Raw genomic sequence first — 23,080 nt, 5'->3', positions numbered from 1 at the left:
GAAGGTTCCAGAGCGTCTCAGTGTCCTCTGTGAAATGGCCGTAACCGCTAACCCTACCTCATAGGGTTCTTACGGGGAGTAAGGGGTGGGGGTGATGTATGAAGGCACTTGGAAGAGAGGGTGGCCCACAGCTGTGCTCCATCGAAGGGGGTCATGGGATGATTTATTGGGATCTTACCATTATATAAGCGTTTGTTAGATAGATAACCCAAACACTTCGAGCTTTTTTTTTTTTTTAATGTCAGAAGAGTTTATTGCAAGGTTACCATGGCAACTGGGCCGACAGGCAAACCAAAGGCTTTCTCACTCTCCTACCAACCCCCCTGCAGCTCCTGTTTCCCTGCTGCTCTCTTCTCCTGATCCCCAAATGGATGTTACCTTCTCTGTAGAGCCACGCCCAACAGAAATAGAACACAGCCCCAAGCACAAGCCACAGGCAGGATGTTACATCGGCTCTGGCCGCCTTCGGTCAATACACAGACACAGGTGAGATAAATTTTAAGAATAGATTTCATTTATCCCCAGACAGACAAAATAGTATTTGTGCTTTTCATCAATATAAAACAATTACTAATGAGATAGTGAACATTTTCTTTTGAATTTTTTATTTATTGATTTTAGAGAGAGAGAGAGAGAGAGAGAGAGAGAGAGAGAGAAGGGGAGAGAGGGAAGCGTAGATTTATTGTTCCACCATTGATGCATTCATTGGTTCCTGTATGTGCCCAGACGGGGCCTGAAACCTTGGCGTATCCGGACACGATGCTCTAACCAACTGAGCTATCCTGCCAGGGCATAATAAGCATCCTCTTTTTTAAAAAAAATAAAATATTTTTTATTGATTTCAGAGAGGAAGGGAGAAAGAGAGAGAGAGAAACATCAATGATGAGAAAGAATCATCGATCAGCTGCCTCCTGGATGCCGCCCACTGGGGATGGAGCCCGCAACCTGGGCATGTGCCCCTGACCGGAATCGAACCCAGGACCTTTCAGTCCGCAGGCTGATGCTCTATCCACTGAGCCAAACCGGCCAGGGCATGAGCTGCCTCTTTCATAACAAGTCCCTCTGGAGCAGCCACATTCGAGGGCTCGGCAGCCACTCACGGCCACTGGGAATTTATTAGGTGTGTGTGTGTGTGTGTGTGCGTGTGTGTGCGTGTGTGTGTGTGTATGGGTGTGTACACGCATGTTCAGCTCTATTGCGTTCATCCCTGTGCTATTTATAACCCTGCAAGCCTGGGAAACACAACAACAGCCAGAGCTGGCATTGTTCAGGTGTGGATGACCCCAGGCGAGGTGCTGTGAGAGTCACATACCATACAATTCACCATCGAAAGTGTGACTTTGGTACGTTCATAGAGTTGTGCAGCCATCACCACACTTAATTTTAGAACATTTCCCTCTCCCCAAAGAAACCCCACCCCCTTAGCAACCACCCTCCAACTCTCCCCCCAGCCTCTGGCAGCCACTAATCTCCTTTCCGACTCTACTGATGTGCCTGTTCTGGAGATTTCATATAAACGGGGTCATACGATGCGTGCTTGGTTCTTGCCCGGCTGCTTTCACTCTGTATAATGTTTTCAAGGTTCATCCATGCTGTGCATGTGCCGGTGCTTCCTTCCTTTATTAAAAACTAGAGGCCCAATGCACGAAATTCGTGCACTTGGGCGGGGGTCCCTAAGCCCACACCCTCTAGCAGTCCAGGAGTCCTTGGGGGATGTCCGACTGCCACGCAGGCGGGAGAGGTTCCCACCTCCACTGCTGCACTCACCAGCCATGAGCCTGACTTCTGGCTGAGCAGTGCTCTGCCTGTGGGAGTACACTGACCACCAGGGGGCAGCCCGGCGTTGAGGGTCTGCCCCCTGGTGGTCAGTGTGTGTCATAGCGACTGGTCATTCCACCGTTAGGTCGATTTACATATTAGCCTTTTATTATATAGGATATTTTTTTTTACTAGAGGCCCGGGGCACGACATTCGTGAGCGAGGTCAGGGGGTGCCTCAGCCCGGCTTGCGCCCTCTCCCAGTCTGGGATCCCTTGGGGATGTCCACCTGCTGGCTTGGGGAGGGACTCGGGAGGTTGGCCAGCTGGGGAGGTACCACAGGTGGGCTCCAGGGCATGTTCAGCCCATCTTGCTCAGTCGGACCCCAGCAGCAAGCTAACTACCAGTCGGAGCATCTGTCCCTGGTGGTCAGTACATGTCACAACAAGTAGTTGAGGGGCCTTAGCATATCATTAGCATATTATGCTTTGATTGGTTAAACAGACCACTGTACACTTGGCATATCAGGCTTTTATTATATAGGATTGATTTCAGAGAGAAAGGGAGAGGGAGAGAGAGATAGAAACATCAATGATGAAAAAGAATCACCAATCGGCTGCCTCCTGCATGCCCCACACAAGGGACCAAGGCCACAACCTGGGCATGTGCCCTTGACCAGATCAAACCTGGGACCCTTCAGTCCACAGGCCAATGCTCTACCCACTGAGACAGACCAGCCAGGGCAGTGCGTCCTTCCTTTTTATGGCTGAACAGTATTTCATTGTGTGACTAGATTTCATTGTGTGAATAGTATTTCATGGTGTGAATAGTATTTCATGGTGTGAATAGTATTTCATGGTGTGGACAGTATTTCATTGTGTGAGTAGTATTTCATGGTGTGAATAGCATTTCATTGTGTGAATAGTATTTCATGGTGTGAATAGTATTTCATTGTGTGAACAGTATTTTGTTGTGTGAATAGTATTTCATGGTGTGAACAGTATTTCATTGTGTGAACAGTATTTCGTGGTGTGAATAGTATTTCATGGTGTGAATAGTATTTCATTGTGTGAACAGTATTTCATTGTGTGAACAGTATTTCAATAGTATTTCATGCAAGCACCGTATTTCCTTTATCCGCTCATCAGGGGGTGGGCACTTGGGTGGTTTCTGCATGTGGCTGTTGTGAGTGCTGCTATTGTCAACCTTCATGTTTCTGTGTGAACGTGTGTTTCATTTCTCGTGGGAAATTCCTGGAGTGGAATTGCTGGGTCACACGCTCACTCTGTAACCATTTGAGGAACCGAGAGGCGTCGTTATGGCAGTTGGTTTGAGCAGAGCCCTTTCTCCACTTCCCACGAAGGTGCTGCAATGCTGCCTGGCAGCCCTGTGTCTGACCAGCAGCCACTCACCAGACAAGTCACGTGTCTCTTCTGCCTCAGTGTCCCCACTTTATTGTGAGATGCCGAGGACTCAGGAGGTGGCGTGTGTGGGTGTTGGAACAATGCCCTGCCCTGAGTCACTGGTCTAAGGTTTCATGCTCACGGGACAGGACAGGGTGACACACTGGGCTGCAGATTGTGGTGGGGACACCCCAGGAGAGCAACTGGCACCTACAGTACAGAGGCAAGTCCCTCCCTTGAAGTTTGGCCTCTTGGGGGCTGTTGGCACCACGGGCACCAGGGGGCGCTCCAGGAGTGCCAGCGTGTGGGAGGCCGGGATGGTCAGGATCTGTGGGTTGTTGCACATCTTCCCCGCCCCTGGGAACACCCCCCAGCCCTTCACATCTGTGAAAAAAACCCGTTTACAGTGATCTGAGCTCAGAACCTACTCTGCTTTCCATGCAAACACAACGCTGCTTTTTATACATGGCTTTTTGTTTTATTTTTTATTGATTTTTAGAGAGAGGAGAAGGGAAAGGGAGAGATAGAAACATCTACATGAAAACAAAGCATCCATCAGCTGCTTCCGGCACGCCCCACACTGGGGAATCGAACTGGGAACATTTTAGTACCTGGGACGATGCCCAACCCACTGTGCCACACGGCCAGGGCTTATATGTGGATTTGATTGACACAGACTATGCCAGCTTTTATTCTAGGGCCCCACCATGCTTCCGGTGTAACTCCATCCACTTCTCTTGCTTCTCTTAGGTCCACGTTTATTCATGAAGAGCAGGTGTGACAATCTGGCCACCTTTTCTGGCTTCCCTGTCCCCGGAGGGAGCCCCCATTCGTTTCTCTCCTAGTGGGTGGGCGTGGGGCAGAGTGGGTGCGGGCGTGGTCCCAGAAGCTGAGAAAAGAATTAGAGACTCAGAAACTTCTGGAAGAAGGAGGCATCCAGGAAGTTAAGGGTCCCCGTGGCATTGCAGAAGCGCCAGGGCAGGGGTCCGGGACCCCTAGGGATCCCCAAGGACAAGCCCATTTTCATCATGATGCCAAGATACTATTTGCCTCTTTCGCGCTCATGAGCGTTCAGTGGAATTTTCCAGAGGCTGCATGGCCAGCGATACCACAACGGACTGATGCAGAGGCAGGCACGGGGACCCAGCGCCTTCTGCCGAGTCAGACATGAAAGAGATTTGCAAAAAAAACATAAAGCAAGGCCACTCTTCTCAGTTTGTTTTGGTTTTGAAAATTATAGCAATTGGCCGAAACCGGTTTGGCTCAGTGGATAGAGCGTCAGCCTGCGGACTGAGAGGTCCCGGGTTCGATTCTGGTCAAGGGCATGTACCTGGGTTGTGGGCACATCCCCGGTGGGGGATGTGCAGGAGGCAGCTGATCGATGTTTCTCTCTCATTGATGTTTCTAACTCTCTCTATCTCTCTCCCTTCCTCTCTGTGAAAAATCAATAAAATATATTTTAAAAAAAAAGAAAATTATAGCAATTGAAATATATGTGTTACTTGTGTGACATGCTTGTTGTTGCTATTTTTAAAGAGTTCATAAATAAGCACTTTTCATTTCTCAGTTGAAATTCCTCCTACACACATGCACTTTGGGGCCCTGGATCATCTCTAATAATAAAAGGCCAGGCGTCAGAACTAGAACAACCAATCGACCAGTCGCTATGAGGTGCATTGACCACCTCTCGGTCCCTCCCCACAGCCCACAGACTCCATCGCTGGATGGCCAATGGGGAACCATGGGAACCGGGCTGAGTGGCAGTGTCGCGGGACTGGGGACTGGACTCGTGAGGCAGCAGCAGCGTCGCGGAGGGTCGCGGAGCAGCGCTGGGCGGAGGACATGGCCCTGATCACAGGCCAGGCCTAGGGACTCTACACGTGCACGATTTCATGCACTGGGCCCCTAGTCGTATATAATTAAAAAGCCTAATATGCTAAGTGTCTGGCTGACCAGTCGGCCATTCAACCAATCAAAGGGTAATATGCTAATGATATGCTAAGGCAGCTCAACTGCTCGCTATGACATGCACTGACCACCAGGGGGCAGACCCTCCGACCAGTAGGGTCCGGCAGGTGGGGACTGAGCAAGGAGGGCCAGACACACCTTGGAGCCCTCCCCGGTTCCTGCCTGGTAGTCAACCTCCCATGTCCCTCCCGGCCCCGATTGTGCACCGGTGGGGCCCCTCAGCCTGGCCTACACCCTCTTGTAATCCAAGACCTCTCGAGGGAGAGCCTGTTTCAGCCTGATCCCACAGGCCAGGCCAAGGGACCCCACTCGTGCATGAATTCGTGCACCGGGCCTCTAGTTGTTAATAATGTAAGAGGTCCTGAGACAAATAGCTGGAGAACAGCCGTAGTAGAAATTACACAATGTTCCAAGGCCACCACCCCAAAAAGACTATTGGGGGGCTGTCCTCCAGCAGGCAAGAATTGAAAGGTGGGAGGTAAGCAAGTGCACGGTGGATTGTTGGGGAGCTAAGACACCCTGGGTTGAAGGGATGCCACCGGGAACAGGAGTTCTGTGTGAGAACCCCGGCTGGTGGCCTGGGCCAGGTCAGTGGGTGTCAGCCCCCAACAGACTACAGACTGGGGACACCCCTGAGGGCAGGAGGGGCACGCCCCCTCCAACTAGGAACCCAATGGGGCCCCGGGCCTTCCTCCCCCTCCCTCTCCCTCCTGCCTCCCCCCAGCCTCCCCATCCAACTTCCTACCTGGGCTCAGCCGGCTCAGCCCTTCCCATTCATCCTCTGCAAGATGTCACAAGCCTGACCTGGCCTCTCCCATATTCCAACCCTTTCTGTGGCTCCCGGGAGGAAGCAGCGACTCCTCACCTTGGTCTAGGAAGCCCGCACACTGAGGCACGCCCTCCTCCCGGGTACCTTTCCCGCCTAAAAGGGCCAAGCGGCTCCTCTACTCAGTTAAACTCTACCCAGGAGCGTGTCCGTGTACCCCACCCCCCACCCCACCCCCGCCTGGGCTGTGAGCCCCAGGAGGGCGGGGTGGATTGTCTTGGTCACCCTGGTCTCTAGCCAGGTGGGAGCAGGTTCTCGGAGACTGTGCATGGGAGCAAGGAAGGCGGCTGGGAGGGAGGGAGGGAGGGAGGGAGGGAGGGAGGGAGGGAGGGAGGGACAGAGGGAGGGAGGACCTAAGAGAGTAGCCGGAGAACATATACAGGGAGTCCCCCCAAAAATGTATACACACTTTAACAGCTGATGGCTCAATTGATGTTTCTTTCTTTTCTGATTTAACCCACTGGAATTAATAATTATTCAACGTGTCTATACATTTTGGGGGACACCCTGTATACATAGCCCATAGAGACAGAGCGGTGCAGGCCAGGGGAGGAGTGCGGGGCTGGGGAGGGGTGGGCAAAGCGGGGGTGGGGTGGGGAGGGGAGAGGGGTGTTAACAATAGAAAGTCCTCGTTCCAACCCCCACGCCCTGGGCGGAGTCTCCCTATGCCCACCAGAGGGCGCACCGACCCAGCAAGTCCCTAACGCTGTGCCGCAGCCGGCTCCGCACACAGAAAGGAATTACAATGCGATGACACATCAATAGCCCTGCTTAACGCCCTACTGAGCGGCCCGGCCAGGGTAGGAGGTGACTGGGGCCCTGGGAGGACATGTCCCCGGGAGGGAGCCGCAGTCAGCCCTTGAGTCGCCCCCCAGCAGCCCGGCTTGGCGCTGGCAGGTCAGCACCTGCTACCCCAAGTGCTGTCGTGTCCTGTCCACGGTGTGACCTGTGCATCGGCCCCCCTGCCCATCTGAGTGTTTCCCTCAGCAGCGATCTCCACTGGCCGCCCCTCCAAGCCCTCCTCCTGGGCTGTGTCTGTCTGTGGCCCAGTTCCCGTGCCCAGGAGGTGCCCAGCCCATCATGCCAGCTGGGTCCTCCCCGCCCACCTGGAGGAAGGCATGGCGCCTGGGCGTGTCCTCACAGCCCGAATGGACTGTCCCAGCCCCACGCGGGACACAGACTCGGAGCAGCGTGCAGGTGGCCCCTTGGGCTGCGGGGACCTCCCTGGGACAGACAAGCTCACCTGGGATGGGGTCAGGGTGGGCGCGGAGCGGGAGAGGCGGCCTGTCCTCCCTGGGGTCCCCTGGGCTCCGGGGCCTGGCCGGGCTGAGCGGCTTCCGGAGGTGCCTGGGCTGGGAGGCCCCGTGTCACTGACTCCTCCCTGTGGTTCAGGCCCCTCTCCTGTGCCCTGTCACCTGGGACCCCAGTAAAGTGAGCTGAGTGTGCTGGCTGGTCTCTGTGCTCTGGGCAGTGCGGGAGGGGAGTGTATGAGCCAGCCAGAACACCCTGGGACCACCCTGTCACTGACCTACACCCAGTGTCCCAGTGACTGTACTGTGCCCCCGCCCGCCTGCAGATCCCAACCCATGGATCATCTCCCGCAGCCCAGCCCCAGAAGGCCCGGAGCAGGGGGGGGGTTGCAATTTGGAGTCTAAGAAGCCCAGAGTCCCGGCTGTAGTCCACTGGGCCCCTGGGCCCTGCCCTGGTGCCGATGCCAGCCAGCACTGCTCCGATGGCTGGGTCCTGGGTTACTCCTTTAAATGTGCTTCATGTTCCCCCTCCGGCTGTCTCCTCCAGAAGAAGCAGAATTAGCAAAAGGGGCCAGTCCCCTACCCACCAATTTCCTGGGCACTGAGATCCAATCGCATACGGTTCCCCATCTGCGGGGCATGCGCACTGACACGGGGACATAACTAATGCAGAGGTCTGAAACTGGGTGGGTGCAGGGGATGGGGAGACATGAATCAACTTATTTTATTTTATCTATTTTTAATCCTCACCCAAGCATATGCTTATTAATTGTAGAGGGGAAAGAAAAGAGAGAAACATCCATCGGTTGCCACCTGTCCATGCCCTGAATGGGGATAGAACCTGAAACCTAGGTATGTGCCCTGACCTGGAATCGAACCCCCAACCTTTTGGGATGATGTTTCAACCAGCTGAGCTGCACCCGCCAGGGCAATCATTTCAGTTTTACTCCAGTCACTGTGCCTACATGGACCACTTAGAATCTTCCTTCCCTCAGTGGCATCCAGGACCCAGCCCAACCACATTTGGTGAGAAAACAGGAATTCATCTCTTCTGTTTAAAGGTCTGTCCCCCTTTCTTCCCCTCCCTCAGCTCTGGCCCCAGCATTTGCCATGGGCTGGGGCACAGCCTCATTTCCTCCTCACCCCCCTCTTTCAGGTGTTGCCCCTGATCCAATGGGGAGAATAGAGGTGCAGGGAGACACATCTCTGGCTTGTCTGGCCCATGTTATAGTCCTGGCTTGGTTTTGTGGCTTCTTCAGCCATCACGGACCAACTGGGCATCCAGCTGCCGATGGTCTCATGAAGTGCAGCTGTGGATTCTTGGGGAATGACTGAGAATGACAGATCACCTGTTCCCCTAGGACAGTGATGGCGAACCTTTTGAGCTCGGTGTGTCAGCATTTTGAAAAACCCTAACTTAACTCTGGTGCCGTGTCACATATAGAAATTTTTTGATATTTGCAACCATAGTAAAACAAAGACTTATATTTTTGATATTTATTTTATATATTTAAATGCCATTTAACAAAGAAAAATCAACCCAAAAAAATGAGTTCACGTGTCACATCTGACACACGTGTCATAGGTTTGCCATCACTGCCCTAAGAGGACAATCAACCTAACCCTTTGCTCTTAAGACAGGAAATCATCTGGCAGCCATATCTGAGTCTCTATCAGCCTGGAGCACACTGTTTGCTCCACCCTGAGACCCTGCCCTATCCAATTCCCAGCCTCACCCAAGATGTTTGCAATCGCTTTTCCATATGAATGGCCTGTCCTAGTTGAGGCCTTGGACTTTGCTAAAATCTCTCAAACAAGCTGCAGCTGGTGACAATGTGCCTCAGATCTATCAATAAAAGTCACGAGACCCGGCTCAGGTGACTGGGGAGGCTGAGCTACTGGGCACTACAGTATACCCAGTACACAAGGCCACTCTATCAATTCCAGGAGATATACCAGCTCTACCTAATACTTAGAAACAAACACAGGGAAGCAGCCAATATGCGGAGACAAAGAAACATGTCACAAATGAAAGAAATGGAAGCAAGAAAACTACTGGATAATGAGTTAAAAACTATGGTTAAAAAGGTACTCAAGGATCTTCATGAGATATTCAAGGGTCTTAGTGAGAATGTCAAAGACATGAAAAGGACCAGTCAGAAATTAAGCATACACTAACTGATATAAAGAATAATTTACAGGGATTCAACAGTAGAGTAGAGGATTCTGAGAATCAAATCAATATTTTGGAATATGAGGAAGCAAAAAAAAAAAAAACACCAAAAAACAAACAAAAAACCCACAAAACACCCAAGCAAAAGAACAAAAAGAAAAAAGAATCCAAAAATATGAAGATAGTGGTCTGAGTGGTGCAAAGCCCAAACAGCAGAGACAGAGGATTCCCTATGCTCATAAAATGGTGAAGAGTAAACTAAGTCCCCAAATGGTAAGAACACAAGCAAAGAACATTTGTATCAAGGTTGCATTACAGACAGACAAGAACTCTCACTAGCTAAGCATTTCTGGTGGCTGATGCCTTGAGAGGGAGAGCAGGGAGGGTCCCCGAGATGAAGTCTCGGCAGCTGCTGGAAAGTTCTTGCAATCACTGCCACAGGTTCAGCCTGCCACAAGCAGCTGCCCCGCCTCCCCCAGCAAAGTGGGATGTGCTCCATCTTTATTTTTTATTTTTTTGATTTTTTAAAAAATATATTTTTATTGATTTCAGAGAGGAAGGGAGAGGGAGAGAGAGGTGGAAACATCAATGATGAGAGAGAATCATTGATCAGCTGCCCCCTGCACGTCCCCCATTGGGGATGGAGCCCACAACCCAGGCATGTGCCCCCGACCGGAATCAAACCCGGGACCCTTCAGTCCACAGGCCGACACTATCCACTGAGCCAAACCAGCCAGGGCTGTGCTCCATCTTTAAACAAATTAAACCAAACAGCAGAGGGACACAAAACAATAATCAACAGAGACACTCTTCTTTTTTTTAATTAAATTTATTGGGTTGACATTGAGCAACATGAACATATTGGTTTCAGGTGTGGGTTTCTGTGTTACAAGATCTGTATATTGCACCATGTGCTCACCTCACCACTCAAAGTCAAATCTTCTCCTGTCACCCTATATTAGGACCCACTCCCTCCTACCCCTTTCCTTTTTGGCAACCACCACACTACTGTTTGTGTTCACAAGTTTCAGTTTTATATCCCACACTAGAGGCCTGGTGCATGAAATTCATGCAGGGGGAGGTGTCTCTCAGCCCAGCCTGCACCCTCTTCAATCCAGGACCTCACAGGGATTGGGCCTAAACCGGCAGTCAGACATCCCTCTCACAATCTGGGACTGCTGGCTCCTCGCCACTCGCCTGCCTTATTGCCCCTAACCGCTTCTGCCTGCCAGCCTGATCACCCCTAACCACTCCCCTGCCAGCCTGATTGACGTCTAACTGCTCCCCTGCCGGCCCAGTTACAGAGTTACAGAACGCTCAATTCAATTTAGGTTTTAGGTGAGATGACAGGGATTGCTGAGGCTGCAGCTGGGACTCAAAACAGGAAAATTCCTGGAAATGCTGCAAATAAAGGAGTCCAGGCCTCAGCCCCAGAAACCCCCAGCCCAGGCAGCAAGCAGATCTCTGGTAGTCACCCCAGAGGAGTCCCCTGCTTGTCATCCCACCAGAGTTGCCAGAAAGTGAAACCAGACAATCAATGGGTCCAGGCTGCCTGTCACTACCTGAGCCAATTAAGCTGAGACAGGGTTGAAGCATACATGAGCATTTATTCCAATAATGCTGGCAGTATGAGGAAGTAGCAGGTCATCCCCCAAAATCTGCCCTACCTCCCCTCCCCATAAGCCAGCTGCTTATATTGGATAGAAAGACAAAGATTGCATGGGGAAGTAGGAATTATTGGAGAAGTAGGCGAGGTATAATGGTTAGAGGTTGCAGGCAATTCGGGCTGAGGTAGTTGCAAAGAGCGGGTGCCCCTGGGATCAGAATGTGTCAAACAAGAAGTTCTCAGGAAAGGAGAATGGACTGCATTCCAGGTCAACTCCCATGCCCCAGGGCGTACAACTCTCAGCCAGTATAGAATGTGCTCTCTCTAATCAGAACAGAAAATCACAGTCAACAGAACATGATTAATATGTCTTATAATTATAGCTAGTTGTTGTAAATGTTTCCCTCCACATCCACGTGGTTCAGGGTTCAGGATCTGGAAGAGGAGCCTCACACAAATGAAAGAGAAAAGACAAGAGATAATTTGGGAATATTGGGGGGCCAGGCGGGTAAGTCCAACTCAAGAGGAAGGACTTCCACCGGTGCTCAGGCCACATCAACCTTTTATAGTCAGAGGTAAACAAGGCAGTGGTCACCATAGTTACACAGTTCTTGTGAGTTTCACCTGTTTTGACCATAGTTACACTTCCTGCACTTCCCTCAGCCCATTAGCCTCCCAGATAAGATCCAGGGAACATTATAAGATCAAGCCTAATTATGCTAAGAGGACTGAGCCCTCTAAGCTGGGACTTGTTTGTGACTTTGCCAGCAGGTCAGTCTGAGGCTCAACCCTATATCAGTTCCCCACATCTCCCCCTTTTTTATTATTAAACTACTACAATGAAAATAAAACTTAAACATCAAGAACAAAAAGCTACCATAAGAAAAGTAAAACTCAAGCATCAAGAACAAAAATGTTTAAGTCGCAATTTCGATGTCCAACAGTTCTGAGTCCAAGTTTCAATGTCCGACAGTTCCTTATGTGTACATGTCAGCAATGATATTTCAGTTCTGGATGGTGGACAAATTGTGACAATGTAGATCCGACCCTCTCTGGTTTGATCCTGGGCAACCTGCAGCAGCGACGCACAGTTGCTGACTGCTAGTATGGCAAAGCGTCGTCAGCGTCTTCCATCTCTGGATTGCTTTTCCTCTTGTCTTCATGGTTAGAGCATTCCTGATAATTCCTCTCTGTTGCAGGAATCCACATGGTCTTGGAGTTGTTTTCTGAAAATATACAAACATATTCTCAACCAAAAGTTAATAAAGGAAATTTTACTTGGGATCCTTTTTATATTTGCCCAAATGATTTTCCTTTGGCTTATTTTGACACCATGTATGTTTTTCATGAGTGTCTTGCTGTTAGCATTACAAATGAAAAAATTTTTCTAGATGTAAATTAGTTACAGGATATTTTTCCTTACATGGTATTTTTCCACTATCTCCCCTTTTTTTATTTAATTATTTGGAGGATTTTGGAAAATTTTTATAATGCAGTCTAGATAACTTTACATTTTAATTTTTTTTTGCACAAAAATATGACTGCTTTAGGTTCATTGCATGTTAAGCAATTTTACCATGAAATGAAAATTTTGGTTAATACTACTTATTTCAATTAAACTCGTTGCTGTCAAATTTAATACTCTAACAACAATCTTAGTTTACACTGTAAATATTAATGGAAAGGATTATTTTGCATCCTTGGGAAGGCCCTGGATTTAGATATAGGGTAGCTGCTGTCAGCCAAGTCTCTGTTTTCTGGGTACCGATCTCAGCCGGGCCAAGTCTCTTTCTGTTATCTGGGTCCCGATCTGAGCTGGGCATGGGAAGCGGGAAGCAGCCATGCGGGCAGGAGACCTCCCTCAGAAGGGGCAGGTGTTCAAGGCCCTGCATAATTGGGGGGGGCGGGTGAGGATCTGTGCCCCACCTCTGTTGACCCCCAAGTTCTCTCCTGATGGCCCCTCTGCAACTATGCCTGTCTTAGGTTGTTCCTTCCCTGAGGAATCTTACCCGTCTCTCGCTAACCAGCCATCCTCTGGGGCCAAGCAGGGTGATGTGAGGTTCAGTTCTGTCTCCTTGGTAGCCTATGCGCCTGTGGCCTCCACGCCCAGCAACTGCCTTGGGATCCCCTCACCGGCTGACGGGGCCCCGGCATTGATCACATATCTTGGGGAACCCAGGTTTCTTCTCCAGAGAGGGCCCAGCTCACACCATTGGGCCAGAGACAGATCCATGGTACCAGCCACAATGAAGCTTCAACCTCAGCATGAACAGAGAGCTCAGGCAACAGCTGTGGGCAATTGGATTGTAAGAAGAGGGACCCTCTTGGCAAAAAGGGCAAGAGAGGTCAATACAGAATGCTCAAGCGCCTTCCCAGGGGGCCTTCCACACAGTGGAAGGGATTAAATCCTTTCATTTCCTTATTAAATTGCTGCCAAACATTCAAAGAATTAGTTGGTAAGGTTGTTTGGGATAAATGCACAATACGCTGTTGTGAAATATCAAGAATTATTAATGACCTTGTAGAATAATATCATGTAAGGATATTCTTTGCTCTAGGCCATGGCAATTCAATTTTAAACTGGAAATGACATTCATTAAATTTCTTCAATTAGTCTTTCAGTGACTTTACACTAGCTATATTCAGGAAGGCAAAACCCCAAATTATTTACCTTTCTATATTCATTAAATTTGGATGAATTAAAAAATCCTTTAAAAAGAAAGAATAAACTATTTAGTACGAGGCACACTCCGATCAATATTTCAGCATTATTTCACTTCAAAATACCTAGGTATAAGTTTTTATCATTTGATTCTGTAAACTCCAAGGTCCCAAGTTTCCAGCGGCTCTGGAAAACCACGCTTGAGGCCGACAAACAGGCCAGGCCCAGCCCTTGACTTTAAAACGACCATAATTTTTTCTGGGGAAAGTCAAGAAGCAAACCTGTAGCTACATTGTTTCCTGCCGGGTGCTTGCCGGCGAGAAATTTCAAAATTGGCCACGTGATCGCAGCCGCGGGAAAACTGTTTTCCGCTGGTGAAACAAGTTTGGTCACAACCGGGTCCATTTAAATGTCAAGGAGCTAAGCTAGTTTCTCCCTGGGCCACTGGACCTTCATAATTAATATATTTCAATCATTCTTGAGATTCTAATCCATTTGTTATTTTAAGGCATTTACTTTGGCAAATTTTCTGTAACAGACAATTTTACTGAATTTCTTTGAGGCTTTAAGATTAACTGTGGAACAGGCTTCATTAACATTTCAAAAATGACTTTATTACAGAAACATACCAATCTTGTTGCTAGAACCGGCCTGCATTATTTCCCTGGGTCAAATTCGTCATTTTTCTTAGGAACTAATCAGTCTTGGGCTTTATTTTGTACATTTGCAAAGAGATTCCAGCTCAAAACTCTATCTAAATGTCCAAAAACAGGACAGTTGTGCACATTAGTTTTAAGCCAGCTTTTCTCTTTACACGTGCACAAAAATCCCAGACGCATTTTTAAATCCTGTAAAACTTTTCAATTACAAGAAGGACTTTAAATTAGAATACTTGGGGAGGGGGCGTCCATATTGGATCACCATGTGCTCCCTTCTTCCCTCCCCCACATCCTGCTTTAGGGGAAGTTTCAGCAAATGACTCAGATGGCACATTTTTTTTTTTCCAAAATCATGCTTAATAGAAAAAGACATTTTAAATTTTGTCCTATTTCGCTTTCTGAAGCAATGGCTAGCAGCCAAGGTTATCTTAGCCAAAGTTTGGCTATCATAAGATGTTCTCCGGTAATTTTTAAATAAAGCTAGTCTTTTTGCAGGCGAGCCGACAGCTCTGCCCTCTCCTGCCACCTTTGAATCTCTCCGCACCAGAGGCGGATTTAGCAGCGGGGTTTCATTTCTTATTACAGATTTTAGATTCCAAGTACAAATTAAGATTTTAATTTGGATAAGAAACCACATTAAGATGACCATGGCACTCTTTTTTTTTTTCCAGCCTGATTTAAAAGAGTACCCTTCAATATTCCAATTTCTTCATAAGTTGGCCTTTTTGCACAGGTGATTCTATTCACGGAGAATTAAACATTTCAGGATTAGGACATGGAGGTGGAGGGAGCCATGAAGGCCATTCCTCCCATTTTTTCTTTTCTTTCTGCTCCTTTTAAGGAGCAGAGGGTGCACGGGGAGGCGATTTATCCTCCTCGGCCTCTCTCAAAGGCTCTAGTAAATGAAATACCGTGTTTCACAAGGGAAAACAGTTTTTGGAGGCAAGTTTTTCCTGCTGCTGACCTTTTTCCAAGTTCTGACTAATTTTTTTGGCAAGCATTCAATATCTAATGTGCCTTCTTCAAGAAACCAAGGGTTATGTTCTATAGCATCAAGCAAAAATTATAAGAGATTACCTTCTGAAACTTTAACTCCTTAAGTATGCAACTCAAAAGTCTATAATAAAGTTTCTTACTTTTTAAGAGCCGAATCCTGCCCCATTAGCCTGGCTAAAGAAAACGTCCCCACCCTACTTACAGATCGCGACTTCTGCAGCTGATCGTGGGCTTTGCGTGTGGTGAAATATCTCCCCACCTTTACGGTGAATTCTTTCTTCCCCACCTTGCCGGTGAAACTTCGTTTTTTCGCTCTAGGTGAAGCCTTCACTTCCAGAGTTCCCGTCGGGCGCCAGATGTTGTAAATGTTTCCCTCCAAGTCCCGCGTGATTCAGGGATCAGGATCTGGAAGAGGAGCCGCACACAAATGAAAGAGAAAAGACAAGAGATAATTTGGGAATATTGGGGGGCCAGGCGGGTAAGTCCAACTCAAGGGGAAGGACTTCCACCTGTGCTCAGGCCACATCAACCTTTTATAGTCAGAGGTAAACAAGGCAGTGGTCACCATAGTTACACAGTCCTTGTGAGTTTCACCTGTTTTGACCATGGTTACACTTCCTGCACTTCCCTCAGCCCATTAGCCTCCCAGATAAGATCCAGGGGACGTTATAAGATCAGGCCTAATTATGCTAAGAGGACTGAGCCCTCTAAGCTGGGACTTGTTTGTGACTTTGCCAGCAGGTCAGTCTGAGGCTCAACCCTGTATCGGTTCCCCACAGCTAGTTCCCACTATTCTATTTCTACCCCTAGCAGAAGCACAGGGCCTGCAAGGGAGATGTTGCCGGGCCCTTTAAGAGGACGGAGGGTGTACCTGGGGCCTTAGGCAGTGTAGCTCCGGCAGTCCTCAGCCTCCGGCTTCGCTGGGTTCTTGTGGATGACGAAGAAGCCCGTCTTCGCAGAGCAGCACCGCTGGGTGGGCCTGTGGAAGACCAGCTGGGACCCACAGCGATTTAGGTCAGAGTTGCTGGCGTCCAGGGCCGCCATCCCACAGACTCGCCTCGTCTGGTATATGACGGTCAGCACCGAACCTGGAAAGGGGACCCTCAGCCAGTGAGACCCCAAGGGGCAAGCACTGACTCTGGGCAATCGTGAGTCTTTCCTCACTCCCACTTCTTCCCTCGCTCAAAGCCACACTCGTCACAGATCACGTATGTCTAGCGTCTGCATAGCAATCCCAACTGGTGACAGAAACTGCTTTCAGTTCATTAAAATCCATCCTCTCTCCCTTCCTTAGAAATAAGATGGTTATGGTCGCCCAGTGAGAAGCATCTGCCAGCCATGCCCTGGCCGGCAGCTCAGTTGGTCGGAACACCATTCCACACACCAAAAGGTTGCAGCTTCCATCCCAGGTCAGCGTGTGTATGGGAGGTGACCAATTGATGCTTCTCGCTCACATCAGTGTTTCTTTTTCCCTCTCTCTCTCCCTTCCTCTATCTAAAATCAATAAAAACACATCCTCGGGTGAGTATTTTAAAAAACAGAAAGTTGCCCTAACCGGTCGGCCTGCGGACTGAAGGGTCCCAGGTTCGATTCCGGTCAAGGGCATGTACCTGGGTTGCGGGCACATCCCCAGTAGTGGGTGTGCAGGAGGCAGCTGATCGATGTTTCTCTTTCATCAATGTTTCTGGCTCTCTATCCCTCTCCCTTCCTCTCTGTAAAAAATCAATAAAATATATTAAAAAAATAAAATAAAAATAAAAATAAAAAACAGAAAGCCCTGGCCAGTGTGGCTCCATGGTTAGAGTATCAACCCTCACACTGAAGGGTCGTGGGCTCAATTCCCAGTCAAGGGCATGTACCTGGGTTGCAGGTTCGATCCCTGGCCCTGGTTGGGCACATGTGGGAGGCAACCAATCAATGTGTCTCTCACATTGATGTTTCTTTCTCCTTTCTCTTCTCTCTCTCTCTCTCTCTCTCTCTCTCTCTCTCTCTCTCTCTCTCTCCCTCCCTCACTTCCACTCTCTCTAAAAAGAAATGGGGAAAATATTCTTGATGAGGATTAACGAAAGAGAGAGAGAAGGAAGGAAGGAAGGAAGGAAGGAAGGAAGGAAGGAAGGAAGGAAGGAAAAGAGAGAGAGAGGGTCAGAGGGAGGGAGGAAAGGAAAGGAGGAGAGAGAGAGAGAGAGAGAGAGAGAGAGAGAGAGAGAGAGAGAGAGAGAGAGAAGGAAGGAAAGAAAGAAAGAAAGAAAGAAAGAAAGAAAGAAAGAAAGAAAGAAAGAAAGAAAGAAAGAAAGAAAGAAAGAAAGAAAGAAAGAAGTTCCCGCCTCGCTTCCAGAGCCATGAGGTGTGGTTGTGTGCCTAAGTCAGGCCCTCATCAACTCAAGTGATGTGTACAGCTTCTTTTAAATGAAGATGTTGGTCCTTGATTTCTTCCTTCTTCCTTTCTCCTGGCTGATGAACAATGACCACAGGAGCATATCTGAAGATAGAAGCCATGCCCGGCTGTCCTGGCCCAGTGGTTGAGCATCGACCTAAGAACCAGGGGGTTGTGGTTCGATTCCTGGTCAGGGCACATGCCCAGGTTGCTGGCTCATTCTCCAATATGGGTCATGCAGGAGACAGCTAATCAATGACTCTCTTTCATCACTGCTGTTTCTAACTCTCTATCCCTCTTCCTTCCTCTCTGAAATCAATTTTTTAAAAAAAGCCATTTGTTGAAGTTATCAAAACCAATTCAGTAAATGAGCCCACAAAGAAAGGAGTCTACCCACTCCAGACCAGCCACCTACTTTTGGATAAAGAGAAGGGGGGGGGGGAGCTTATCTTAGTTAAGCCACAACATTATTTTATCTCTCCCGTCTGCCCCCCACCTCCCACCTCAGGCCTTCACCGGCCTGGCCATTTGTGACCCTCCTGTGCTTGAGAAGGGGACATCTCTTTTTTTTAAATACATTTTATTGATTTTTTACAGAGAGGAAGGGAGAGGAAGAGAGAGTTAGAAACATGGATGAGAGAGAAACATTGATCAGCTGCCTCCTGCACGCCCCCTACTGGGGATGTGCCAGCAACCAAGGTACCTGCCCTTGACCAGAATCGAACCTGGGACCCTTCAGTCCGCAGGCCGACGCCCTATCCACTGAGCCAAACCGGTCAGGGCAGAACTATGCTTTTTAACAATTTGAAGATTATGCTTGGAAAGCCACGGAGGTGGATGAGTTTGCATAGGGAAGAGGGTAGATAATAATACCAGAGACTCAAGGACCGCACTCGGAAACCACCCACATCAGGTGAGGCAAGTGGGGTGTAGGAACTCAAGAACGTGAGAAAAAGGGATTATTTTTAAAAATTCAACAGACATCAAGTGCCTAGAAACTAGAAAAATCATGAGAAACGAGCAAAATCCCTATCCTCATGGAGTTACATTCCAGTGGGTTATGAAAATCTCTCACTCAACTTTCCCAGCCCCTGGATCCTCACTCAACTCTTTGCCATCCATCATCCATCATCCCCAGAAAACCACCAGTACCTTACCTGTCTCCTTCTGGCTCTGGGAGTAGACATGAATTCGCTCAGAGAGCGGGGAAAACAGGAGGCAGAAGCCAACTGGAGGAGAGAAAGATGAAGACCTGAAGTCTGAGGCTGGGGTGAGGATAGGACGAAACAAGGGCAAGTTAAGGACACATCAGGGTCTGAGAATTGGGTTAGTGATGGGGATGAGCTGGGGCTGGAGAAGGAGAAAGAGAGGAAGAGGATGCTTAGTTGCGGATGGGGTTGGAGATACAGTTGAGTTGGCAATGGGGCTGGATTTGGGGTTTGGGTTAGGGACGGGGTTGGAAGAATAGATGAGCTGGGTTGGTGGAGATGAAGTAGAATGGGAGTTGGAAATGGGTTTAGGTTTAGGGTTTAGTGGTAGGTGCTGGGCCTGGGATGGGGAAGATTGGGACACGGACAACATACCAAGAAGGAGCAGGACTTCAGCCATGAGCTGTGAGCTGGGATTGTGCAGGGCCTGGGTTTCTTGAGAGTCTGGCTGTAGTAAGCACAGATCAGTATCCTTTAATACTATTCCGAAATGACACACCCTGAAACAATTAATCAATGAGTCACTACATAATCACAACCAGATGGTCGAAGTTCTCTTTATGTGAAAATAAAGAGAGCCCTAACCGATTTGGCTCAGTGGATAGAGTGTGCACTAAAATGTCAGATGCTCAATTCAGGGCAAGGGCATGTAGGGGGTGTGCAGGAGGCAGCCGATCGATGTTTCTAACTCTCTATCCCTCTCCCTCCTTTCTGTAAAAAATCAATAAAATTTATTTTTTTTAAAAAAGAAAGAAAATAGCCCTGACCGGTTTGGCTCAGTGGATAGAGCGTCGGCCTGTGGACTGAAAGGTCCCGGGTTCAATTCCAGTCAAGGGCATGTACCTTGGTTGCGGGCACATCCCCAGTTGGGGGTGTGCAAGAGGCAGCTGATCGATGTTTCTCTCTCATCGATGTTTCTAACTCTCTATCCCTCTCCCTTCCTCTCTGCAAAAAATCAATAAAATATTTTTAAAAAATTTAAAAAAAAGAAAGAAAATAAAGAGAAAATAATTTTTTATAAACAAGGCTGACCCTCCCTCAATAGGAAAGAATGCACTTAGCATTCTTTATTCTTGGCCAGATTGTCCCTAACCTGGGTATAGTGGGCTGAATAGTGTTCCCCCAAAATGCATGCCTACCTGGAACCCAATAATGTGATCTGGTTTGGGATCACGGTGTTTAAAGATGTAACTGGGTCCTGGTCAGGTAGCTCAGTTGTTTAGAGCATCATCCTGATACCCCAAGGTTGTGGGGTTGATCCCCAGTCAGGGCACATACAAGAATCAACCAATGAATGCATAAATACGTGGAACAATAAATCAATGTCTCTCTCTCTCTCTCTCTCTCTCTCTCTCTCTCAAATTAATTTAAATTTTTTAAAATAAAGATGTAACTAGTTAAGACTCTCAAGATGAAGTATTTCTAGACTTAGGGTAGACCCAAACCCAATGGAGATTTGAAAGCACATATGATCAGGACCCTTTTTTACTCAAAAAAAATCATTGAGTACCCCCTAAAACCTTTGCTTATGTGCATTATATTTATGTTCTTCTTTACATTGACCTATATACAAATATTTTATTGATATATTTGTTTGTCATATGTTTACCATAATAGAAATTAAAATTGAGAAATTAGAAAAATATGATAATTCTCTGAAATGACAATGATAAATCCACTATATATTCAACACAAATTAGCAATTTTCTTTTTCTTTTTTAGGCTTATAAATGCTTGTTTAACAACTAAATGATATGGATTACAATAATGGTCATGATGAAGGTGATGTGCGGGCAACAGCGCAAGGATGGCAAGAAATTAACTGTTATTTGGAAGAAACTGCCTCTGGAATCTCTTCCTCCTTCAACTCAGGCACCTTTACAATTTCCAAATTCCATTCCAAGGTTAGATGGCAGAAGTCCAATCCTGCATTTCTGGTTTCGGCAGGTTTTTCAGATATAGTATGACTCTTAGTGCCACTGCTTGAGGGCCCCGGCTGTTCCTCTGGAGACTTCTTATTCTCTTTCTAACTTTTCCTCCTCCTGATAGGATTTAGACTCAGGCTCAGACTCCCCTACAGACTCATTCTGTATCCATCTCCTTCATCCACACTTCCTCTATATTATGTGTCTTCCTTCTCTTCAACTCCTTTATTTTGAAGGTGCTCTTGCACCTTTTTAAAGGTTTACAACAATTTATCAAAACCTTTTTTAAAAGCCAATTTCAACCCAGGAAAGGATCCATATTAATTGCAGTATCAATGAAGACTTAGGCAGAGTTTAAGACAGTATTCAATTTCCTTAGGTTCATCTTTACCTCTAATTCTGGAGACTTGTCTTCTTCCTTATCTATACTCTTATCACCAAGACCTGAAACTAGAGTGAATTACTAATTTCATTTTCATCGATATTGATGAATTTAAAGCCCATCCATTTTTGCGGACTCTGATTTTTCCCCCCAATGTCTTCTAGGGAAACATGCATAATCATTCACATCATCATCCCAAAGCTGCCACCAGATTTTCGTAAGAGCAGCTGGTTTTATATCACCCATTGGCTCTTTCATCGCCACCAAAGCATGGTGTACTTGTTGCAATGTTGTACTTGTTGCACTGTTTCTTTCCAACCAAGATGTGGTGTTTTTTTTTTTCAATACAGTCAGCAAAGTGGTCAAACATATGCTTGGTGTAAGACTTCCTGAATGCTTCAATTATTCCCTGACCCAAGGGCTGGTGATAGCCAGTGCCTCCCAGAGGGAGAAGCACACAGTATCATACTAGGATAAACAAAAAATATTAAGTCCAGGACTGGGACCTCTGCCCAAAATTGAATTCAACACTCTAAATTCAAGAATTCTGGGCTTAATGGGTAAAAATTATGAAACCAATCCAAAAAGAGGCAGCAGTTACTGATAGTCCGGTGACTGTCAGGAAACAGGAAGAGTTTCTGTTGTTTTTTCATCTTTTTCCAAAAGACAAGTGGGCCCTCATTGTTCTCAAAACTGCCTGGTACTGGCACAAGAACAGACATATAGATCAATGGACTAGAATAGAGAGCCCAGAAATCGGCCTGAAACAATATGCTCAATTAATATTTGACAAAGGAGGCAAGAACATACAGTGGAGTCAAGATAGTCTCTTCAATAAATGGTGTTGGGAAAATTGGACAGATACATGCAAAAAAATGAAACTAGACCACCAACTTACACCATACACAAAAATAAACTCAAAATGGATAAAGGCCTTAAATGTACAACGGGAAACCATAAAAATACTAGAAGAATCCAAAGGCAACAAAATCTCAGACATATGCCGAAGCCATTTCTTCACCGATACAGCTCCTTGGGCATTGGAAACTAAAGAGAAAATGAACAAATGGGACTACATCAAAATTAAAAGCTTCTGCACAGCAAAAGAAACCATCAACAAAACAACAAGAAAGCCCCCTGTGTGGGAGAACATATTGGCCAATGTCATATCTGATAAGGGCCTAATCTCCAAAATTTATAGGGAACTCATACAACTTAACAAAAGGAAGATAAACAATCCAATCAAAAAATGGGCAAAGGATCTAAATAGACACCTTTCAAAAGAGGACATTCAGAAAGCCAAGAGACATATGAAAACATGCTCAAAGTCACTAATCATCCGAGAGATGCAAATCAAAACAACAATGAGGTACCATCTCACACCTGTCAGAATGGCTATCATCAACAAATCAACAAACGACAAGTGCTGGAGAGGATGTGGAGAAAAAGGAACACTCGTGCACTGCTGGTGGGAATGCAGACTGGTGCAGCCACTATGGAAGACAGTATGGAGCGTCCTCAAAAAACTAAAAATGGAACTCCCATTTGACCCAGTGATCCCACTTCTAGGAATATATCCCAAGAAACCAGAAGCACCAATCAGAAAGGATATATGCACCCCTATGTTCATAGCAGCACAATTCACCATAGCTAAGATCTGGAAACAGCCTAAGTGCCCATCAGTAGATGAATGGATTAGAAAACTGTGGTACATCTACACGATGGAATACTATGCTGCTGTGAAAAAGAAGGAATTCTTACCATTTGCAACAGCATGGATGGAACTGAAGAGCATTATGCTAAGTGAAATAAGCCAGTCAATGAAGGAAAAATACCACATGATCTCACTCATTCATGGATAATAGAGACCATTATAAACTTAGGAACAAAA

Source organism: Myotis daubentonii, chromosome 15 (genome assembly GCF_963259705.1).
Source record: "Myotis daubentonii chromosome 15, mMyoDau2.1, whole genome shotgun sequence".
Classification (NCBI taxonomy): Eukaryota; Metazoa; Chordata; class Mammalia; order Chiroptera; family Vespertilionidae; genus Myotis; species Myotis daubentonii.
The sequence above is the reverse complement of the archived record's forward strand: the minus strand, read 5'-3'. Positions refer to the sequence as shown.